The sequence below is a fragment of the Pteropus vampyrus genome, unplaced genomic scaffold (assembly GCF_000151845.1).
Source record: "Pteropus vampyrus isolate Shadow unplaced genomic scaffold, Pvam_2.0 Scaffold335, whole genome shotgun sequence".
Taxonomy (NCBI): domain Eukaryota; kingdom Metazoa; phylum Chordata; class Mammalia; order Chiroptera; family Pteropodidae; genus Pteropus; species Pteropus vampyrus.
In genome coordinates this window covers 2,604,747-2,627,366 of record NW_011889116.1, presented here as the reverse complement: position 1 = coordinate 2,627,366, position 22,620 = coordinate 2,604,747, and the positions used below count along the sequence as shown (strand labels likewise).

Below are 22,620 nucleotides of genomic sequence, written 5' to 3'. Positions count from 1 at the left end.
ACACACACACACACACACACTCACACACTATCCTTTACATATTCATAATGATAACCACACACAGAAGATTCAGAACCGTTGTATAAAATATAAAATTAAAAAACAAAAACTTCCTCCTTCACCAAAAACAAGAGCCAACCAAAAAAAAAAAAAAAAAGAAAAAAGAAAAAGAAACACAAGGACAAGGAAGCAATGGAAACACCAAGCTACTAGAAATCTAAAGATAAAATGGCTATAAGAAGACCTTATATTTCAATAATCACCCTAAATGTCAATGGACTGAATTCACCAATAAAAAGACACAGAGTTTCAACATGGATCAAAAAACAAAACCCAACCATATGCTGCCTTAAGAGACACATCTCAGATCCGAAAACAAATATAGACTCAAAGTGAACGAGTGGATAATGACATTTCAAGCAAATGACATTCAGAGAAAAGTGGGAGTAGCGGTACTAATATCAGACGAAAACAGACTTCGAAATAAAAAAGGTAAAGAAAGATACTGAGGGCACTTCCTAATGATAATGGGAATCATGCACCAAGAACATATAACATTTATTAATATCTATACTCCCAATCAGCGAGCCCTGAAATATGTAAAGCAATTACTAACAGAGCTAAAGGGAGAAACAGACCAAAACACTATTGTAGTAGGGAACGTAAATGCCCCACTGTCGGATATGGACAGATCATCCAAACAAAAAAATCAATAAAGAAATAACATACTTAAATGACACATTAGAGCAACTGGACATAATTGACATTTATGGAGCTTCTATCCCAAAATAGCTGCTTGTACATTATTCTCTAGTGCACATGGAACATTCTCAAGAATCGACGAAATACTGGGACACAGAGAGAGCCTCAAAAGTATAAAAGGGTTGAAATCATACCAACATATTCTCTGATCATAATGCTTTGAAACTAGAGATCAACTGCAGAAAGAAAGCAGGAAGAACCACAAATACATGGAGCTTAAACAACATGCTACTGAAGAATAACTGGGTCAGAGAAGAAATAAAAAGAGAGATCAAGAGATACTTAGAAACGAATGATAATGATAGGACAACATATTAAAACTTTTGGGACACAGCAAAAGCAGTCATAGAAGGAAAGTTCATATCATTACAGGCCTATCTCCAAAAACAAGAACAAGCTCAAATAAACAACTTAACACTTCATCTTAAAAAACTAGAAAAGGAAGAACAAATGGAGCCTAAAGTCAGCAGAAGAAAAGGAATAATCAAAATTGCACCAAAAAAATGAAATTGAAAACAAACAAACAAACAAAAAAAGATAAAAAAAAATAAATGCAACAAAGAGCTGGTTCTTTGAAAAGGTAAATAACATTGGCAAACCCCTGGCTAGACTCACTAAAGAAAACAGAGAAAGGACACAAATAAACAAAATTAGGAATGAAAGAGAGGAAATTACAACTGAGATCACAGAAATACAAAGTATCATACAAGAATACTATGAAAAATATATGTAACACCAAATTTAATAACCTAGAAGAAATGGACCAGTACCTAGAAAGATACAACCTTTGTAGACTGAATCAAGAACTAGAAAATCTCAATAGACAGATCAGCAGCATGGAAATTGAAACAATCCTCAAAAACCTAGCAAAACGTAAAAGACAGGACCAGATGTCTTCATCAGTGAATTCTACCAAACATTCAAAGAAAATTTAATCCCTATGCTCCTCAAACTCTTCCAAACAATCAGAGAGGAGGCAGCTCTTCTCAACACATTTTATGAGGCTAATATTACTCTGATGCCAAAGCCTGGTAAAGATAAAACAAAGAAAGCATAATACAGACCAATATCTCTCATGAACACAGATGCAAAAATCCTAAATAAGATACTAGTGAACCGATTACAGCAACATATTTAAAAAATTATACAACACTATCAAGTGGGCTTCATCCCAGAGGTACAGGGATGGTTCAACAAATGCATATTGATTAATGTGATACACCACATAAACAAATTAAAAAATAAAAATCATATTATCATATCAAAAGATGTAGAGAAAGCCTTTGACAAGATACAGCTCCCATTTATGATCAAAACACAACAAAATTGGTACAGAAAGAAAGTACCTTAACATAATAAAGGCCATATATGACAAACCCTCAGCTAACATTATACTTAATGGTGAAAAACTAAAAACCTTCTCTCTAAGATCAGGAACAAGGCAAGTATGTCCACTATCACCACTCTTTTTCAATAGAACATTCGAGGTCCTAGAGAGTGCAATCAGACAAGAGAAAGCTATAAAAGGCATCCAAATAGGAAACTAAAAAGCCAAACTGTCACTATTTGTAGATGACATGATTCTCTATATAGAAAACCCTAAAGACTCCACAAGAACTCTACTAGAAACAATAAGCAAATACAATAAAGTCTCCAGATACAAAATCAACGTTCAAAAATTCATAGTGCTCCTATACTTTAATAATAAAGCATAAGAAAAAGAAGTGGAAAAAATAAATCCCTTTGCAATCGCAGCAAAAAGAACAAAATACCTAGGAATAAATTTAACAAAACAATGAAGGACCTATATAATGAAAACTGTAAGACTCTATTAAAAGAAATCAAAGAAGATACAAAGAAATGGAAAGATATTTTGTGTTCCTGGGTTGGAAGAATCAACGTAATTAAAATGACCATATTATCTAAAGCATTATATAGGTATAATGCAATCCCCATCAAAATCCCATTGGCATTTTTTAAAGAAATAGAACAAAAAATCATCAGATTTGTATGGAAGCTCAAAAGACCCTGAATTGCCAAAGCCATTCTGAGAAAAAAGAATGAGGCTGGAGGTATCACTCTGTCCAACTTCAAATTATACTACAAAGTGACAGTAATCAAAACGGCATGGTATTGGTAGACAAACAAGCACACGGACCAGTGGAACAGAATCGAGAGTCCAGAATTAAACCCATATTTATATGGGCAAATATTTTTTTACAAAGAAGGCAAGAATATACAGTGGAGAAAGGAAAACCTTTTCAATAAATGGTGCTGGGAAAACTGGGAAGCCACCTGCAAAAGTATGAAATTACACTGTAGTCTATCACCACACATCAAAATTAACTCAAAATGGATTAAGGACCTACATATAAGACCTGAAACAATAAAATTCATAGAAAAAGAAAAACAACATAAGAACTAAACTGAAGAACTTTGGACTTAAAGAGCATTTTATGAATTTGACCTCAAAAGCAAGGGATGTAAGAGCAAAAAAAAAAAAAAAAATGGGACTACATCAAACTATAAAGCTTCTGCTTAGCAAAGGAAATCATCAACAAGGTAGAGATAACCATCCAAATTGAAAAATATATTTGCAAGCAACACCTCTGATAAGGGCCTAATATCCCAAATATACAAAGAACTCATACAACTCAATAACAACAAAAAATCAAATGATCCAATCAAAGAATGAGCAGAGGACCTGAACAGACACTTCTCCCTAGAGGACATACAAATGGCCAACAAATATATGAAAAGATGCTCAACATCGCTAGCCATTAGGGAAATACAAATCAAAACACAATGAGATACCATCTCACACATGTTAGAATAGTTATAATCAACAGGACAAGTAATAACAAATGTTGGAGAGGACACAGAGAAAAAGGACCCCTTATTCATTGCTGGTGGAACTGCAAATTGGTACAGCCACTATGGAAAACAGTATGTAGATTCCTCAATAAAACTAAGAATTAATCTACATATGATCCAGAAATACCTCTACTGGGTATTTACCCCAGACTTGAAAACCCATATCCAAAATAATATTTGCACACCGATGTTTATAGCAGCATTATTCACAGTGGCTAGGACATGGAAGCAACTGAAGTGTCCTACAATAGATGATTGGATAAAGAATCAGTGGTACATACATACCATGGAATATTACTGAGCTATAAGAAGAGATGAAATACTGCCATTTGCGACAACATGGATGGACCTCGAGATAATCGTGCTAAGTGAAATAAACCAGACGGAAAAAGTTGAAAATCACATGATATCACTTATATGTGTGATATAAACCTAAAAGCAACAAATGAGCCAGACAAAGAAACAGAGACTCATGGACATGACTATAAGCTTCTGGTTACCAGAAGACCTAGACTAGTGGTTACTAATGGGGTCGGAGAGGAAGCGGGGAGGTAGACAGGGTAAAGGAGGTCAAATATAGGGTTTAGGACATGGGTAAACGGGATCAAATATATGGTAGCTGAAGAGAACTGGACTTTGAGTGGTAAACACACAATAGAATATACAGATGTCAAATGATAATGTACACCTGAAAATTACATAATTGTATTAACCAGTTACCCCAATAAACTTAATTAAATTTTTTTAAAAAGAATATATTTTAATAATTATGTATTAAGTGTTTCTGCTTACTGATACAGGGAATTTTAATGTTGATAAGTGTGAACAATTTACAATTTCATCCCTGGTGGTCTCAATTAACAAAAGTAGTCTGGACAATAATTTGCTTGTATTTAATAATATGGCAGCCTTTATTCATTCCATTTGAAAACTATGAGTAAATGATCATGTTACACAAATCAGAGGGAGGACCTATGCCCAAATAAAACTTGCTCATTAACACATATAATAAAAAATTTAGCTTAATCTAAAAAGTTATTTTTTATTTGAAGTACAAACATAACCCAGGTTAAATTATTTTCTAATTGTTTTTGTTTGTTTGTTTGTTTGTTTGTTTGTTTTCTTTTGTTTTTTTCCTTGGAGATACTAGATACTCTTTAGTTTATAACTAATTTAATTAATGAATCTGTTATGTTTTCAATAATCATTTGAAGGGTGAAACAGGAAAGAGAATGCTAGCAAATTAAGAGAATGGAGTCAGTTGATTTTAATCAACAACATGGACACCCTATAAATAATCTATCTGTTATTGACTGTACTTGAAATGTCCTTATAAAAAGCCAGTGCTTTGAATAGATCTTGATTTTCTCTTTAAACAAGAAGGAATTCAAGATGGGGCTTGAGGAGACTAGAAGAGAAATGTGTGTTGACAGATGGGCGAGCCTTCCAGTGCTCTGTTGCCAGGTAAAATGAGTCCACTGGAGTTGTGATCTGTTTCTTCCACAGCTGCGAGGCGGCTAGAGGCACATATCACTACTTGTTAGTGTAGACCCAATCCATTTGGAAACTGTCACAAGAAATAACAATTTGACATTTAATAATTCATTTGTTGCTAAAGTCAATACTTTGGAATTGTATATGAGGCATCTCACATTTAATAGCAAGAGCTTGAGCTATTGCTGGCAAGGTCATAACAACTTACTGGTTTTTGAGGCTTGAGGTTTAATAGTACAAAAAAAGAATCACTTTTTATATACACACGACGACTTATGGAAAATTTTCTCTTTTAGTCTGCAAACAGGTAAAATTTCCTTTTAAAATTAACAATGTGTTTGTGAAAACACTGAATTTATGAAATACTCTTTTCCTAGTAGAACATATTTGAAGAAAAAAAGGATTAAATTTATTTATGTGATGAAGATGGGAAGCAAGAAAGTGAAATTAAAACATTTACTGTGCCAAGGGCTTTATTTGTATTATATCATTTAATTCTCAAAACAAATTTGTGATTTGGGTATCACCTCCATTTCACCGGTAAAGAAAATGAGGTCATAAAAAAGCATAAATTTAGTTGCAAAAATTACACAACTAATTAGTGAATTAACTAGATTTAAAGGCAGATTTGTCCAATTACAAAGTCTGTTTAACTTCTATTGTATCCATCTATTCTTCAAATATTGTAGGGTGATATTATCCAAAGTTAACGGTCATTAGTAAAGTTTCAATGGTTAAAAAAATAATAAATTTTAAAAAGAAAAAGAGAAAAAATCACTGCAACCCAAACCTGGAAGAATGCTAAAAATCTATCCTTATGAATATATCCTTTTCTTTTAATCTTTTATACCAGTTCAAGAGAGAGAGAGAGAGAGAGAGAGAGAGAGAGAGAGAGAGAGAGAAGAAACCTTGGAAAGCACACTAGAATTGGACCAGAATTCTCCAATTTTGGTCTGTAGAACATTAGAACTGAGGGATGGTTTTGAGGATTGTTATCTGAGAAAAGAGTTAAGTTAGTTTGCAAGATGTTGGGTTAAACAAAGTTAAGTAGATTTCTTCACTGTTTAACTTTCTAAGATTTAATATGTTAATATGAATGGCAACATTACAAGAGGCACTATGAAAATACAGGTCTCCTAAATGTGTTTTTCCACAGGAACTTACTTTACCAAATTCGTTCCACAGAACACCAGCTTGAGAAATACTCTTCTGTGTTGTGTCAGTTATCAACACCCAGGGTGAAGGAAGAGAAACAGGTTTGCTAAGAAAAAAGGGGCAAGAGCTTGAGCCCCTGAGAGTGAAGCATATGTCTCCAAAATTGGAAGAATTCAGGTAATCTACAGTCTCCTTTAACAAACTGCCTACTTTATAAATTTGCTTATAGCTGATGGCACTTGAAGAATACCAAGGAAGAGTAGAGTTAGGCAGTGGAGACACTCCTAGCAGTGGCTTGTAACCTGAATGACAGGTGCTGGCTGGTCTGCACGGAAGCTAGGCTGGTAAGACAGGCTCCCAGTCTCACACAGCTTCCCTATAGCTGTTTCTCCCTCTTGTGGTCATTGGGGAGGCAGAGTTATGTTTCCACACTCAAAAAGGGACTTAGCTTAAAAACGATCTTTTCCAACTGACATGCCAACAGCACCCAAGGCTCAACTACAACAAGAGGGTACACACAACCCACACAAAAGACACGCCTGTAGCACTCAGCACAGGAGATCAGGGAGACTGCACCACTTGGCCCCATAGTGCATCTATTACATAAAGCCACCTTGCTAAGACTGGAAGATGTAGCAGATCTTCCTAATATATAGAAACACTGAAAAGAAGTCAAAATGATGAAACAAACAAACAACAAAAAAATGTCCCAAATGAAAGAATAGGAGAAAACTTCAGAAAAATAACTAAATGGAATGAAGGCAAGCGATCTACCATATGCAGAGGCTATGGTAGTTATAAGGGTGCTCAAGAAACGTAGAACTTCAACTTTGTCTAATAAAGGAAACCATCAAAATGAAAAGACAACCTACTGAATGGGAGAAGATATTTGCCAGTGATACATATGATAAGAGATTAATATCCCAAATTTGTAAACAACTCATAGAACTGAACACCAAAAAAACAAACAAACAATCCAATTAAAAAATGGGCAAAGGACTTGAATAGACCTTTCTCCAGAGGACATAGATATTGCAAATAGACATGAAAAGATGCTCAACATCACAAATCATCAGAGAAATGTAAATTAAAACCATAAAGAAATATCACCTCGCATCTGTCAAAATGGCCATAATCAATAAATCAACAAACAACAAGTGTTGGCAAGGATATGGAGAAAAGAGAACCCTTGTGCACTGTTGGTGAGATTGCAAATTGGTGCTGTCACCATGGAAAACAGTATGGAGAGTCCTCTTCTGGGTATTTATTCGAAGAAATCCAAAACACTAATTTAAAAAGATGTATGCACCCCTACGTTCACTGCAGTGCTATTTACAATAGCCAAGATATGGAAGCAACTTAAGTGCCCATCAATAAATGATTGAATAAAGAAGAGGTGGTACATATATACAATGGAATATTACTAGAGGGTGTTATGCGAAAGAAATAAGTCAGACAGAGAAGGACAAATACTATATGATCTCACTTATATAGAGAATCTAAAGAACAAAATAAATGAACAAATGAACATGGAAACATACTCATAGATACAGAGGACAAACTGATGGTTGCCAGATGGGAGAGGGTTTAGGGGGCTGGGTGAAAAATGTAAAGAAATTAAGAAGTATAAATTGGTAGTTACAAAATAGTCATGGGATGTAAAGTAGAGCATAGAGAATATAGGCAATAGTATTGTAATAACTATGTATAGTGCCAGATGGGTATATTAGACTAATTGAAGAGGTTACTTCGTAAATTATATAAATGTCTAAGCACTATGCTAGACATCTGAAACTAATATAAAATAATACTGAATGTCAATTATAATTAAATTTATTTGAAAAGTTAGATAAATATAATTTTATATTTAAATAAAACATCATAAAGAAAACCAAATACAGCATCTTCGATGAGGAGTTTGTTTTCTGACTACAGCAGATATATTGGATCTTTTTGGAGGTTTGTCAACAATTACACAGAACACCAGTGCATGCAGGAATTCATGGACAAGAGGCTGACAGGCATAATAGCAAGGATTGAAGACACAAAATCAGAAATTAAGATTCTAAGCTTTGGTGGAGGTGCAGGTGAAATTAATCTTCAAATTCTCTTCCAAGTGCAGGCTCAATATCTGGGAATTTTTTTTTTATCAGCATTGAAGCTGTTGAACCAAGTGCTGAACAAATCATCAAGTACAAAGAATTTATAGCCAAGTCATCAAACCTCGAGAACATAAAGTTTCTGGCATAAGTAGACATCTAAATATAAAAATAGAATGATTAAGAAAAAAGAAACTTCAGAAGTGGGACATTATTTATACAATTCTGATGCTATATTATGTACAAAATATCTCAGCTACCCTGAAGTTCTTCCATAGTCTCTTAGCTACCAATGCTAAGATTCTTATTTTTCTTGTCAGGAACCAGTGGCTATGACAAGCTATGGAAAAAGTACAAATTTCACTTACCCCAGGATGACCTCTTCCAGTGTGTCACATTTACAGCCTCACTCAGATGCTGGACAAGTTGGAGATTAAGTATGAGTGTTATTACTTTCTGTCCGCCATGGTCATATCTGACTGTCTTATTGATGGCTATGAAAATGGAGACCTGCCCTTGGATTTTTTGAGAGGAATCTGCAACTTTAATACAACAGCACCACCTGATCTCAAAGCAGAAATTCTGAGAGGTCTGCAAGAGCCTGAATTCAGTGTAAAGAAAGATTTAAAGGTTCTTTTTAATAATAGTCTGAGATTCATAGTGGTTGAGGCATAAATGTCAATCGCGAGAGTGTATTCAAAAATTATATTTTGAACATTATTGATCATTTATTTCTATATTAAAATTACAAATACATCTCATAATATAGAGCATTGTCTCTCATATGTAAAATCTAAAAAATGCCAAGATATTCTTGGACTTCCATGTAGAATCATGTATGATGTTGCTAGTTTTATCTCATCTTTTCTCCAGGTAAGAGACCACATGCAGGCTAAATAAAACATTAGCTAAAAAAATGGAGACACCTAAGTTTCACTGACTTATTGACAATAAAATTCTTCCCATTTGTTGGTTGTATTGGAATTCCCTAGATACTAATAAAATATATAAGGTGTATTCTTTTTTAAAAACTATAAAAAAAAATAACCTTTTCCATGATGTCTTCCCTGATCACTTTATTTCAAAAGGTTTCTGCACTCTGGTCACTGTTATTTTCCATCAAAGAACATTACTTGTTCATTTATTTTGTTTACAGCTTTTCAGTGTCTTTTCAGGCAATAAATGGGGGCTAAGATTACTTAACTCACTGGAGTTAGGACACTGAAAATTGGACCCTGACTTTCTCTCTCTCTGTCTCTCTTTTTTTTTTTTTTTTTGCTATGTGGTCTTAGAACATCTTAATTGACCAATTGACTTTCAGTTTTTTCTTCTGTAAAATCTGGTAGATTTAAGACCTGTCTAGCTATCTTTTAGTCATAATGTAAATATTAAATATCATAATAGATGTAAAAATCCTTTGTAAATGTTAAATCTCTCTGAAAATTTATTAAATTATTATAAATGAATAATGAACAATGTACTGTTAATAATAGCTACTAATAATTTATTAAAAGTTTACTTTCCCTGCTAAAAAAAATACCAAGGAAGCAACATTTTTGTGGTCTGATCACACAACATAGGTTTTATTTTTCTAGAGTAATATGTGATGGCTAGCCACAAATTAGGGTAATGAATTTATTTCCATGGCTGTTTCAGTGTGACCAGTAACAATTCAATAGTTAATTTTCTCATGGTTGAGTGTGTGACAACTGCTCACTTAATAATCTAGATGCAAGTGGCCAAGCCACAGATAAAGTTGATAGCATTATGCCAGCATGAACCAAACTAAATGAGTATAGCTGCCATTCATTTACCAATCTTACATATATTTTGAGTAAGCAGTTGCTCAAATGCTATGATTTGAACCATCCAGCTCTCAAATATCTTCCCCTTGTACCCTCTAGAAATCGTTGTACCTGGAATTCTTCCTCTGTAGCTATGTATAGAAAATCAGATCAGCAATCCTGACACTCTAGTATTATGACCAATATTGACAAAAAGCTCTGCCATAACTATCACTTGGAAAATCCTCTCAAATATGTATCTAGGGAAAGAATTAAGATCCATGGCATAACTAAGTGTTAAAATATATGACACTAACTATAAATGTAATAAGATTTTCCAAGGAAGAAGAAATAAGTGTACACTAGAACAATCAGGAAAAATACCGGAAGAGGGAAAATTTGAGCTAACTTTCTGAGTCCTCAAACCAAGAATGGGATACAAGAGTGGTAGTTGTTTCATAAGATCAAGCAGAGTTAGCACATTGATTTAATCTCTTGTGCTAATTCCGAAAAATAGATAGTGGTTGCTGGCTGCCTAGAGCACTGTGTTGAGAAGGATGTTAAAATTCCTTCCAGGCTTGGTATTAAAGAATGTCATGTTCATTTAAGTGATATCTGCCATGGGCTACCACCATCTCATCTCGTTATGGAAACAAAAGCTCACCATGGCCAATTTTGAACTAATACTGATGAGATCAAACATCTGAATCCAAACTGGGTCAAGAGAAATCAATAGACTATATTTTCCGCCACTGGAAAATTCTTATTTTCCACAGTTAACAGAATTTTAAAAGAGAAATCTCCATTACCATCTCTCATAATTACCTCTTTTAACAAGTAGCCAGGTACAATCTTATAATATGGAAAATTAAAATTTTTGTTTTAGATGAGTTCAAGTCTTGATAAATGTTTTAAAAAGTAATTAACATGGCTCATATAAAAAATATGTATGCAGTGTTAAAAGTTAAAACACAGCCTGCTGAAATGTCTGAGAACTAAAAGGACTACCTGTATTTGGTGCCAATTTCTAGCTTCACACCAGATGGGCCTACTAATAGCTGTGGTTCTGAGGGTTTTAAGAAGAATTGGAGAGATGAAAAAATTCCCTCTTAATGCTTCTCCTCACTACTTTCGCCATGGCTCTTCTCATAATTACATCTCAAAAATCAAGAGAACTCTAATTCTTTTTCAGTATATCCTTTGTATTTGTGAATCCAAGATTATATTTAAATAAACTAGGTTGGTTGAGTTTTGCTATAATTCCCAACAAATTCTCATGTTTCCCTTTAAAAGAATACTTTGCATTCTGTTGTCATAGCAACAAAATGTGCTAGTAGGCTGAAAAACTGACATTTTCCCCTGATGTTTATTATTCATGATGCAGACAACATTTCCCTCATCACCCTGTGTCAGCACTAAAAGTTCTCTACATTTAAATGTAAATTGACCATAAAAAAAAAAGGCTCCAATTTTACTGGCCAAGAAAGGAAAGGTTTCTGTCTTTGTATGTTTTTTTTTTCCTCTGTCTTCTGTGCTGCTGATATACTACTTCTATAAAGAAGATGCTATTTAAAAGTTGAAGGGACATTGCCATTCCACCAAAATTTGGTACCTTTCTTATGTAAATGATATGCCAAAAGAGAGGGAAAATTGTTCTTATCAAAGAAAAAATAACTTTGGCTAAAATTTACACTTTTCTTCTCTCTCTTTGTTTTGGAGAGGATTAAATTATTTTTCTTTTCGTTTTATTTATTTTTTAATTAAAAAAATTATTATGGTAAAATTGGTTAACGAAATCCAAAAAGTTTCAAATGTACAATTTAACAGTGAGACATATATATATTGCATGGTGTGTTCACTGACCATAGATAGGTTTCTTTTTGTCACCATATATTTGACACCTTTTATATCATCTACCCTCTTGTAACCACTACCCTCTGGTAACCACTAGTATATTGTCCATGCTCATGAGTCTCTGTGTTTGTCCTGTTCATTTGTTGCTTTTAGGTTTATATACCACATATAAGTGATATCATGTGATTTTCAACTTTTTCTATCAGGCTTATTTCACTTAACAGGATTATCTCGAGGTCCACCCATGTTGCTGCAAATGGCAGTATTTCATCTCTTTTTATGGCTGAGTAATATTCCATTGTATATATGTACCACTGCTTCTTTATCCAATCATCTATCGTAGGACACTTCAGTTGCTTCCATGTCCTGGCCAACTTGAATAATGCTGCTATGAACATCAGTGTGCAAATATCTTTTCGGATATGAGTTTTCAAGTCTTTGAGGTAAATTTCCAGTAGGATAACTGGATCGTATGGTAGATCAATTTTTAGTTTTCTGAGGAATCTCCATACTGTTTTTTTTAGTGGCTGTACCAATTTGCAACTCTACCAGCAGTGTATGAGGGTTCCTTTATCTTGAAATCTTCTCCAAGATTTGTTATTCCTTGTCCTGTTGATTACAACTATTCTAACAGGTGTGAGATGGTATCCTATTGTGGTTTTGATTTGCATTTCCCTAGTAGCTGGCAATGTTGAGCATCTTTTCATATATTTCTTGGCCATTTTTATGTCCTCTAGGGAGAAGTGTCTGTTCAGGTCCTCTGCCCATTCTTTGATTGGATCATTTGATTTTTTGTTGTTATTGAGTTGTATGAGTTCTTTGTATATTTTGGATATTAGGCCTTTATCAGAGGTGCAGCTTGCAAATGTATTTTCCCATTTGGATGGTTGTATCTTTACCTTGTTCTTTATGGTTTCTTTTGCTGTGCAGAAGCTTTTTAGTTTGATGTAAATCTATTCATTTATTTTGGCTTTTACTTCCCTTGCCTTTGAGAACAAATTCATAAAATCCTCTTTAAGTTCAAGGTTCTTGATTTTAGATCCTATACTTTCTTCTATACATTTTATTGTTTCAGATCTTATATTCAGGTCCTTAATCCATTTTGAGTTAATTTTGGTGTGTGGTGAGAGACAATAGTCTAGTTTCATTCTTTTGCAGGTGGCTTCCCAGGTCTCCCAGTATCATTTATTGAAGAGGCTTTCCTTTCTCCACTGAATATTTTTGGCTTTTTTGCCAAAAATTATTTGCCCTTATAAACGTGGGTTTATTTCTGGACTTTCGATTCTGTTCCACTGGTCTGCATGTCTGTGTTTCTGCCAATATCATAACATTTTGATTATTGTTGCTTTATAATATAATTTGAAGTTGGACAGTGTGATGCCACCCCCATTCTTTTTTCTCAGGATGGCTTTGGTGATTGGGGGTCGTTTGTGTTTCAATATAATTCTTATGATTTTTTGTTCTATCTTTTTAAAAAAATGCCAATAAGATTTTGATGGGAATGGCATTAACTCTGTATAATACTTTAGGTCATAAGGTCATTTTAACTATGTTGATTCTTCCAATCCAAGAACACGGAATATCTTTCCATTTCTTTGTATCTTCTTTGATTTTTTTTAATAGATTATTATAGTTTTCATTATATAGGTCCTTGACATGTTTTGTTAGATTTATTTGTAGGTATTTTATTCTTTTTGTTGCAGTTGCAAAAGGAATTATTTTTTCCACTTCTTTTTCTGACACTTCATTATTATAGAAACACTATGAATTTTTGAAGATTGATTTTGTATCCAGAAACTTTACTGTATTTGCTTATTGTTTCTAGTAGTGTTCTTGTGGAGTCTTTAGGCTTTTCTATATAATCATGTCATCTGCAAATAGTGAGTTTGACTTCTTTGTTTCCTAATTGGATGCCTTTTATATCTTTCTCTTGCCTGATTGCACTCACTAGGACCTCCAATGTTGTATTGAATAAGAGTGGCAATAGTAGACAGCCTTGCCTTGTTCCTGAACTTAGAAGAAAGATTTTTAGTTTTTCATCATAAAGAATAATATTGGCTGAGGGTTTGTCAAATATGGCCTTTATTATGTTAAGGTACTTTCATTATATATTGATTTTGTTAAGTGTTTTCATCATAAATGGGAGTTGTATCTTGTTAAAAGCCTTTTCTGCATCTTTTGATGTCATATGATTTTTATTTTTTAATTTGTTTATGTGGTGTATCACAATAATCAATATGCATTTGTCGAACCATACCAGTGCTTCTGGGATGAATCCCACTTGATCATGGTGTATAATCTTTTTAATATGATGCTTTATTCGGTTCACTAGTATCTTATTTAGGATATTAGCATTTGTGTTCATGAGAGATATTGGTCTGTAGTTTTCTTTCTTTGTGTTATCTTTACCAGGTTTTGGTATCAGGTTATTATCGGTTTCATAAAATGACTTAGGAAGTGTAGCCTCCTCTTCGATTTTTTGGAAGAGTTTGAGGAGAATAGGTATTAAATCTTCTTTGAATGTTTGGTAGAATTCACCGATGAAGCCATCTGGTCCTCCTGGACTTTTACTTTTTGTGGTAGGTTTTTGATGATTGTTTCAATTTCCATTCTGCTAATCTGTCTATTGAGATTTTCCAGTTCTTCTTGATTCAGTCTACAAAGGTTGTATCTTTCTAGGTACTGGTCCATTTCTTGTAGGTTATTAAATTTGGTGTTATATACCTTTTCATAGTATTCTTGTATGATCTTTTGTATTTCTGCAGTGTCTGTCGTAATTCCCCCTCTTTCATCCCTGATTTTGTGTATTTGTGTCTTTCCTCTGTTTTCTTTAGTGAGTCTAGCCAGGGGTTTGCCAATTTTATTTACCTTCTCATAGAACCAGCTCTTTGTTGCATTTATTTTTTCTACCATTTTATTTTGTTTAATTTCATTTACTTCTGCTCTAATTTTGATTATCTCATTTCTTCTCCTGACTTTAGGCTTCATCTGTTCTCTTTTTCTAGTTTTTTAAGATGAATAATTATGTTGTTTATTTGAGCTCATTCTTGTATTTGAGATAGGCCTGTAATGATACTATCTTTCCTCTTATGACTGCTTTTGCCATGACCCAAAAGTTTTGATATGTTGTACTATCATTATCATTCGTTTCGATGTATCTCTTGATCTCTCTTTTTATTTCTTCTCTGGTCCAGTTATTCTTCAGTAGCATGTTGTTTCATCTCCATGTATTTGTGGTTCTTCCTGATTTCTTTTTACCGTTGATCTCTAGTTTCAAAGCATTATGATCAGAGAATATGTTGGTATGATTTCAACCCTTTTATATTTGTTGAGGCTATCTCTATGTCCTGGTATGTGTTCAATCCTTGAGAATGTTCCATGTGCACTAGAGAAGAATGGACGAGCAGCTGTTTGGGAATGGAAGGCTCTGTAAATGTCAATTATGCCCAGTTGGTGTATTGTGTCTTTTAAGGATGCTATCTCCTTATTGATTTTCTGTTTGGATCATCTGTCCACATCTGGCGATAGAGTATTCAGGTTTCTTACTACAATAGTGTTTTGGTCTGTTTCTCCCTTTAGTTCTGTTTGTAATTGCTTTACAAATTTTGGAGCTCCCTGATTGGGAGTATAGATATTAATGTGGTATGTCTTCTTGGTACATGACTCCCTTTATCATTATGAACTGTCCTTCAGTATCTTTCTTTACCTTTTTTTTTTATTTTGAAGTCTATTTTGTCTGATATTAGTACCACAACTCCTGCTTTTCTCTGAATGCCTTTTACTTGAAATATCATTTTGCACCCTTTAATTCTGAGTCTATATTTGTCTTAGAACTGTGATGTCATCCTGGAGGCAGCATGTGGTTGACTTTTGTTTTTTCATCCATTCTGCGACTCTGTGCCTTTTTATTGGTGAGTTCAGTCCATTTACATTTAGGGTGATTATTGAAATATGAGATGTTCTTGTAGCCATTTTATATTTTGCTTTTTGATAGTTTGGTGTTTTCATTGCTTCCTTGTCCTTTTATTTCTGTTTTCTTTATTTTGGTTGAGTTTTGTTGGTTTTGCCTCTGGTTCTTCTTGTTTTATGTTATATCCTTCAGTTCTGAATCTTTGGTGTGTGGTTACCATTACGATTATATAAAGGATAGTTATCTATATATACAGTTGTCATTTTCTTCTGCGCATGCCTTATTTCCATTTCCATTTGTGAATTTAGGTCTTTATATCCTCACCTTTTCAGTCATTGTCATCTCAGTTTGTCTCTATGTATGCTGAATGTTCATTACTATCTTGCTATAGCAAATTTCTTCTTATCATTCAAGCTTATAATGCCCCGTTCTTAGTAAGTCTTCTCTTTCCTTCTATCTGCCTGATAGTTGCCTTACTCATAGTTATGTATTTTTTTTTTCATTTTGTTTTAGGCGAGTTTCAATATTTCCTGTAATACTGCAGTCTTCGTAATGGAAAATTCCCTCAGTTTTTGTATGTCTGTTAAGATTTTTATTTCTCCTTCATGTCTAAAGTAGAGTTTTGCTGGATACATTATTCTTGGCTAGTAGTTCTTTTTATTTAATAGTTTGAATATTTGATTCATGTCTTTTCTGGCTTGTAAGGTTTGTTCAGAGAAGTCTGCCGATAATCTAATGGGTTTTCCTTTATACATTTCCATCTTCTTTTCCCTGGCTGCCCTGAGAATTCTGTCTTTGTCATTGATTTTGACAATTTTAATATAATGTTTCTTGGAGAAAGCCTGTTTGGGTTGAGATAATTGGGTGTTCTGCTGACTTCTTGAATTCCAAGGTCCAGCTCATTCCTTAGATTTGGGAAATTCTCGTCAACTATTTGTCTGAAAATGCTTTCTAGTCCCTGCTCCTTTTCCTTGCCTTCGATAATGTTCATTATACTTATGTTTCCTCTCTTATTGGTGTCAGTTAGTTCTTGAATTTCTCTTTTTTTAAAAAAAAATAACTTTATTTCAAAGGCAAGTACTAAAAATTGTTTAGTGTCTCATTAACTATCATTTATTATTTAGGATTAAAAACTAAACATTTTGACCAATACAGAGTGGAAGGAGTAGATAGATCCATCTATCTTAAAATGCCCATAAATCATACTCTTCTCTCATCATTCTAGGTCTGCTATGAAAGAATAATAATTATTAAAAAGTATATGAATTGCATCTAAAAAAAAACTAAACAATTATGCTAGTCGCCACTTTTGTTACTTAATGTTAGCATACTAACTTATTTAACACGTAAAGTTTTATTCTTTTTTTTAAAATAAATGTATTTATTTAAATTATTTTCAAGGATATAGTATATTGGTTAAACATGTATATTGTTCATAAAACGATCCCCCCAATTGCTCCCTCTCTTCCCTGGCCCTTCACTTAGTCATCATATTAATGCTAACTACATTCTCTGTGCCATACTCCCCATCTTCATGCCCAACTACCAACTACTAATATGTACTTCTTTAATCCTTCCCCCCATTCTCCCAGCCCCCCCAACTCCCCTCATTCTGTCATCAAATTGTACACTATATTTGTGAGTCTGTTTTTGATTAGTTTGTTCTTTTTGTTCCTTAGATTCCACATATAAGCGATATCATATGGTATCTATCTTTCTCTGTCTGACTTATTTCACTCAGCATGATAACCTCTAGGTCCATCCATGTCGTTGCAAATGGTAGGATTTCATTTTGTTAATGGCTGACTGATATTCCATTGTATATATGAACCATAATTTCTTTATCTAATCATCTGTTGATGGGCATTTAGATTGCTTCCATATCTTGGCTATTGTAAATTGTGCTGCCATGTATATTGGAGTGCATAGATCTTTACGAATTATTTTTTTGGTTTTCTTTGTATAAATACCCAGAAGTGCAATTGCTGGGTCAAAAGGTATATCTGTTTTTAATTTTTTGAGAAACCTCCATACTGTTTTCTAAAGTGGCTGTACTAATTCGAACCCTACCAACAATATATAAGGGTTTCCTTTTCTCCACATCCTCGTCAATACTTGCTGTTTTTTGAGTTATTGATGATAGCCATTCTGACAGGTGTGAGTTGATATCTCATTGTGGTTTTAATTTGCATTTCTCTGATGATTAGCAACCTTAAGCATCTTTTCATATGACTATTAGCCATCTGTATTTTCTCTTTGGAGAAAATATTTATTCAGATCTTCTACCCATTTTTTAATTAGATTGTTTGTTTTTTGTTGTTGTTGAGTTGTATAAGTTCTTTATATATTTTGCAGATGTATCGTTAGCAAATATCAGATGTATCACTAGCAAATATGTTTTCCCAATCAATTGGCTGTCCTTTTGTTTTGTTGATGGTTTCCTTTGCTGTACAAAAACTTTTTAATTTGACATAGTCTCATTTGTTTATTTTTTCTATTGTTTCCCTTGCTCGAGGAGATATATCTGAAAAGAAATTCCTGTTAGTAATATCAGAGAGTTTACTGCTTATGTTTTCTTCTAAAAGTTTTATGGTTTGGGGTCTTACATTTAAATCTTTAACCCATTTTGAGTCTATTTTATACAAAGAAAAAGATGGTCCAGCTTCTTCTCTTTTTTTTTCTTGTTTACATGTATCTGTCCAGTTCTCGCAACACCATTTATTGAAGAGACTGTCTTTACCCCCAGGGTATATTCTTACCTCCTTTGTCATATATTAAGTAAGTGTATAGGCGTGGATTTATTTCTGGGCTCTCTATTCTGTTCCATTGATCAATGTATCTGTTTTTATGCCAGTACTATGCTGTTTTGAATACTGTAGCCTTGTGGTATAGTTTGATATCAGGTAGTGTGATATCTCCAACTTTGTTCTTCTTTCTCAAGATTGCCATGGCTATTCTGGTTTTTTTATGGCTCCATATAAATTTTAGGATTACTTGTTCTAGCTCTCTGAAAATTGCCATTGCTATTTTGATAGGGATTGCATTGGATCTATAGATTGCTTTGGGTAGTATGGCCATTTTAACTATGTGGATTCTTCCTACCCATGAACAAGGTATATACTTCCATTTATTTGTATCTTCTTCAATTTCTTTTTTCAATGACTTATAATTTTCTGAAAACAGGTCTTCTACCTTCTTGGTTAATTTGATTTCCAGGTATTTTATAGTTTTCAATGCAATTGTAAATCAGATTGTTTCTTCATTTCTCTTTCTGAAAGTTCATCTTTGGTGTATAAAAATGCCACTGACTTCTGAATATTTATTTTGTAACCTGCTATTTTACTGAATTCATTGATTAGTTCTAACAGTTTTTTTTTTTTTTTGGCGGAATCTTTAGTGTTCTCTATAGTATCATGTCATTGGCAAATAACGAGAGTTTTACTTCTTCTTTTCCAAATCAGATGCCTTTTATTTCTCTTTCTTGTCTTATTGCTGTGGCTAAGACTTCCAATACAATGTTGAAGAGAAGTGGTGAATGTGGGCATCCTTGTCTAGTTCCTGATCTTAAGGACAATGCTTTTAGCCTTTCCCCATTGAGTATGATGTTAGCTGTAGGTTTGTTATATATGGCCTTTATTATGTTTAGGTATGTTCCCTCTATTTCTACTTTGCTGAGAGTTTTTGTCATAAATGGATGCCGAATTTTGTCAAATGCTTTCTCTGCATCTATTGATATGATCATATGGTTTTTATCTTTCAAGTAGTTAATGTGGTGTATCACATTATTTGATTTGTAGATATTGAACCTAACTTTCATCCCAAGAATAAATCCAACTTGATTACTGTGTATGATATTTTTAATGTATTGCTGAATTCAGTTTGCTAATATTTTGTTGAAGACTTCTGCATCAATGTTCATAAGAGATATGGGTCTATAGTTTTCTTTTTTGTAATGTTTTTGCCTGGTTTTGGAATTAAGTTAATAGTGGTATCATAAAAGGAGTTAGGGAGCCTTCCCTATTCTTGAATTTTTTGAAATACTTTGAGAACAATAGGTGATAATTCTTTTTTGAACGTTTCGTAAAATTCTCCAGCTGGTCCAGGACATTTTCTAGGGGTGGAGGTTTTTGGTTACTGATTCTATTTCATTGGTGGTAATATCAGTTGGTTCAGATTTTCTATTTCTTCTTGACTCAGTCTTAGAAGATTGAATATTTCTACTAATGTGTCCATTTCTTCCAGATTGTCCAATTTGTTGGCGTATAATTGCTTCTAGTATTTTTTTTTTATGGTCTATTGTATGTCTGTGGAAACTGTGGTTATCTATCCTCTTTCATATCTGATTTTATTTATTTGATCCTCTCTCTTTTTTCCTTGATGAATCTGGGTAAGAATCTGTCAATTTTGTTTATACTTTCAAAGAACCAGCTCTTGGTTTCATTAATCTTTTGTTTTGTTTTTATATACTCTATTTCATTTGTTTCTGCACTGATCTTTATTATTTCCTTCCTTCTATTCACGTTGGGCTTTGCTTGTTGTTATTTTTCTAGTTCTTTTAAGTGTAAGATTAGATTGTTTATTTGAGCTTTTTTCTATTTCTTGTGATAGGCTTGTATTGCTATGAATTTCCCTCTTAGGACTGCTTTCATTGTGTTCCATAAATTTTGAGTTGTGTTTTCATTTTCATTTGTCTCTAGGTATTTTTGATTTCTTCCTTGATCTCATTAATAACCCATTCATTTTTTAGTAGTATGTTATTTAGCCTCCATGTGTTTGTATATTTTCCAGGTTTTTTTTCTTGCAGTTAATATCTAGTATTTGTGATACTAGATCTCTGATCACCATTGTGATCATAGAAGACAATTGATATGATTACAATCCTCTTATATTTATTGACACTTGATTTCTGTCCTAAAATGTGGTTTATCCTAGAAAATACTCTGTGTGCACTTGAGAAAAATGTATATTTTGCTGCTTTGGGGTAAAATGCTCTGAGAATATCTATCAAGTCCACCTTTTCTAGTGTATCTTTTATGCCCATTGTTTCCTTGTTGATTCTTTGCCTAGAAGATCTGTCCACTGGTGTCAATGTGTTAAAGTCTCCTACAATGAGTGTATTATTATTGATCTCTCCTTTTATATCAGCCAATAGTTGCTTTATGTATGTAGGTGTTTGTATTTCTCTTTCATTATTTTTCATTCTTCGGTTTCTATCTTCTTTCTTCTGATCTATTTCTAGATTTCCATCTTCGATATCAATGATCTATTTCTCCATTTGGTCAACTTTATTTCCCAAGCATGTTATTTCATTCTTTTAACTCTTGATGTGTGCTCTTCATCTCCAGAAGTTCTATTTTTTTTTTAAGATTTCAATCTTCTTGCTAAAGAACTCATTCTGCTCATCTAGTTGTTTTTCTCAGTTCCTGAAATTGTTGATAGGAATTGTTTCGGATCTCAATGAGTTTTCTCAGAAGTACCATTCTGAATTCTCTGTCATTTAAGTTGCATATTTCTATGTCCATAAGCTTATTTTCTGGAGATTTTTCTCTTTCTTTCTGAGATGCCTTTTCACCTTGGTTTAATGGACTATTTCTCCACTTGGGCATTAATGGAAGTGTTTTCTGCTTTTTAATCTAGATAAAAGATTTATTATATAAAGGACTCTCTTTAGTCTGTTGCAAAGAAAGCCTTTTTCTTTTGGTTTCCAGTAGGTGGCGTCTAATCCTCTTAGATCTCTGCTTTATATAAAGTCTTAATAATGCCTTTTTTTTCTTATAGATATTCAGTCACACTCGCTACCCTCAGTCACAGTCCCTATCAGTGTTAGCATCAGTTTTGGTAGTGTTTGCACAGATTTCCCTGGAGCTCCCCAGTGGTCAGTCTTGGAGGATATGGGGAGAGGGCCCGTTTAGGTTGGGGGATGCGGGCTGTGGATCAGCCTCGTGTTTTCCAACTGTGGCTGGTAATAATCAACTGTTGTTTCTTTGCCGTCCCCGCTTTTCTTCTTTCTGCCCTGATGCCTGAGCACTGTCGCTGACCATGTGGAGCTTACTGTTCCCCCAGTCAGGGCTGTTCAGGCAACTCTCTGAACATTCTCCCCTCTCCCCTCCTCCTACAGGGAGCTCCAGCGGTGAGAGGCACCGTCTTTGTTTCTCCCAGTCTACCACCCAACTCCCAGTGTTCTGACCTGTGGTAGCTCCTATGCACAGATCCCATGCTAAGACGTGCTGGTGTGCAGTTTGGGTACTTTTTGTTGAGTTTTAGATGTTCAACTTATTGTTGTTTCAAGGAGAGAAATCTGGGGATGTCTCCTTCTCTGCCATGTTTCTGACATCACTGTCATTATTTTTCATTCTTCAGTTTCTCTCTTCTTTTTGATTTATTTCTTGATTTCTGTCTTTGATATCTTTCATTTGTTCCACTCTATTTCGCAAGCTTGCTATTTCATTCTTCATCATTTTCAGTGTGTTCTTCATCTTTAGAAGTTCTATTTGGTTCTTTTAAGGATTTCGATCTCCTTGCTAAAAAACTCATTCTCCTGGTCTAGTTGCTTATCCAATTTCTGTGGTAGCTTTTATTTGCAGACCTCACTCAGATATGCTTGTGTGAAGGCTGGTTATTTTTTTGTTGAGTTTTATATGTTCAGCTTATTGTTGTTTCAAAGAGAAAGATATGCTTGTGTGAAGGC

At 33.8% G+C, this 22,620-nt stretch overlaps 1 pseudogene; it reads left to right on the top strand.

The window, feature by feature from the left end:
• The window catches only part of LOC105304259, a 25,566-nt pseudogene extending 16,507 nt beyond the window's left edge, over positions 1 to 9,059 (top strand).
• The last annotated feature ends 13,561 nt before the right edge of the window (positions 9,060 to 22,620 follow it).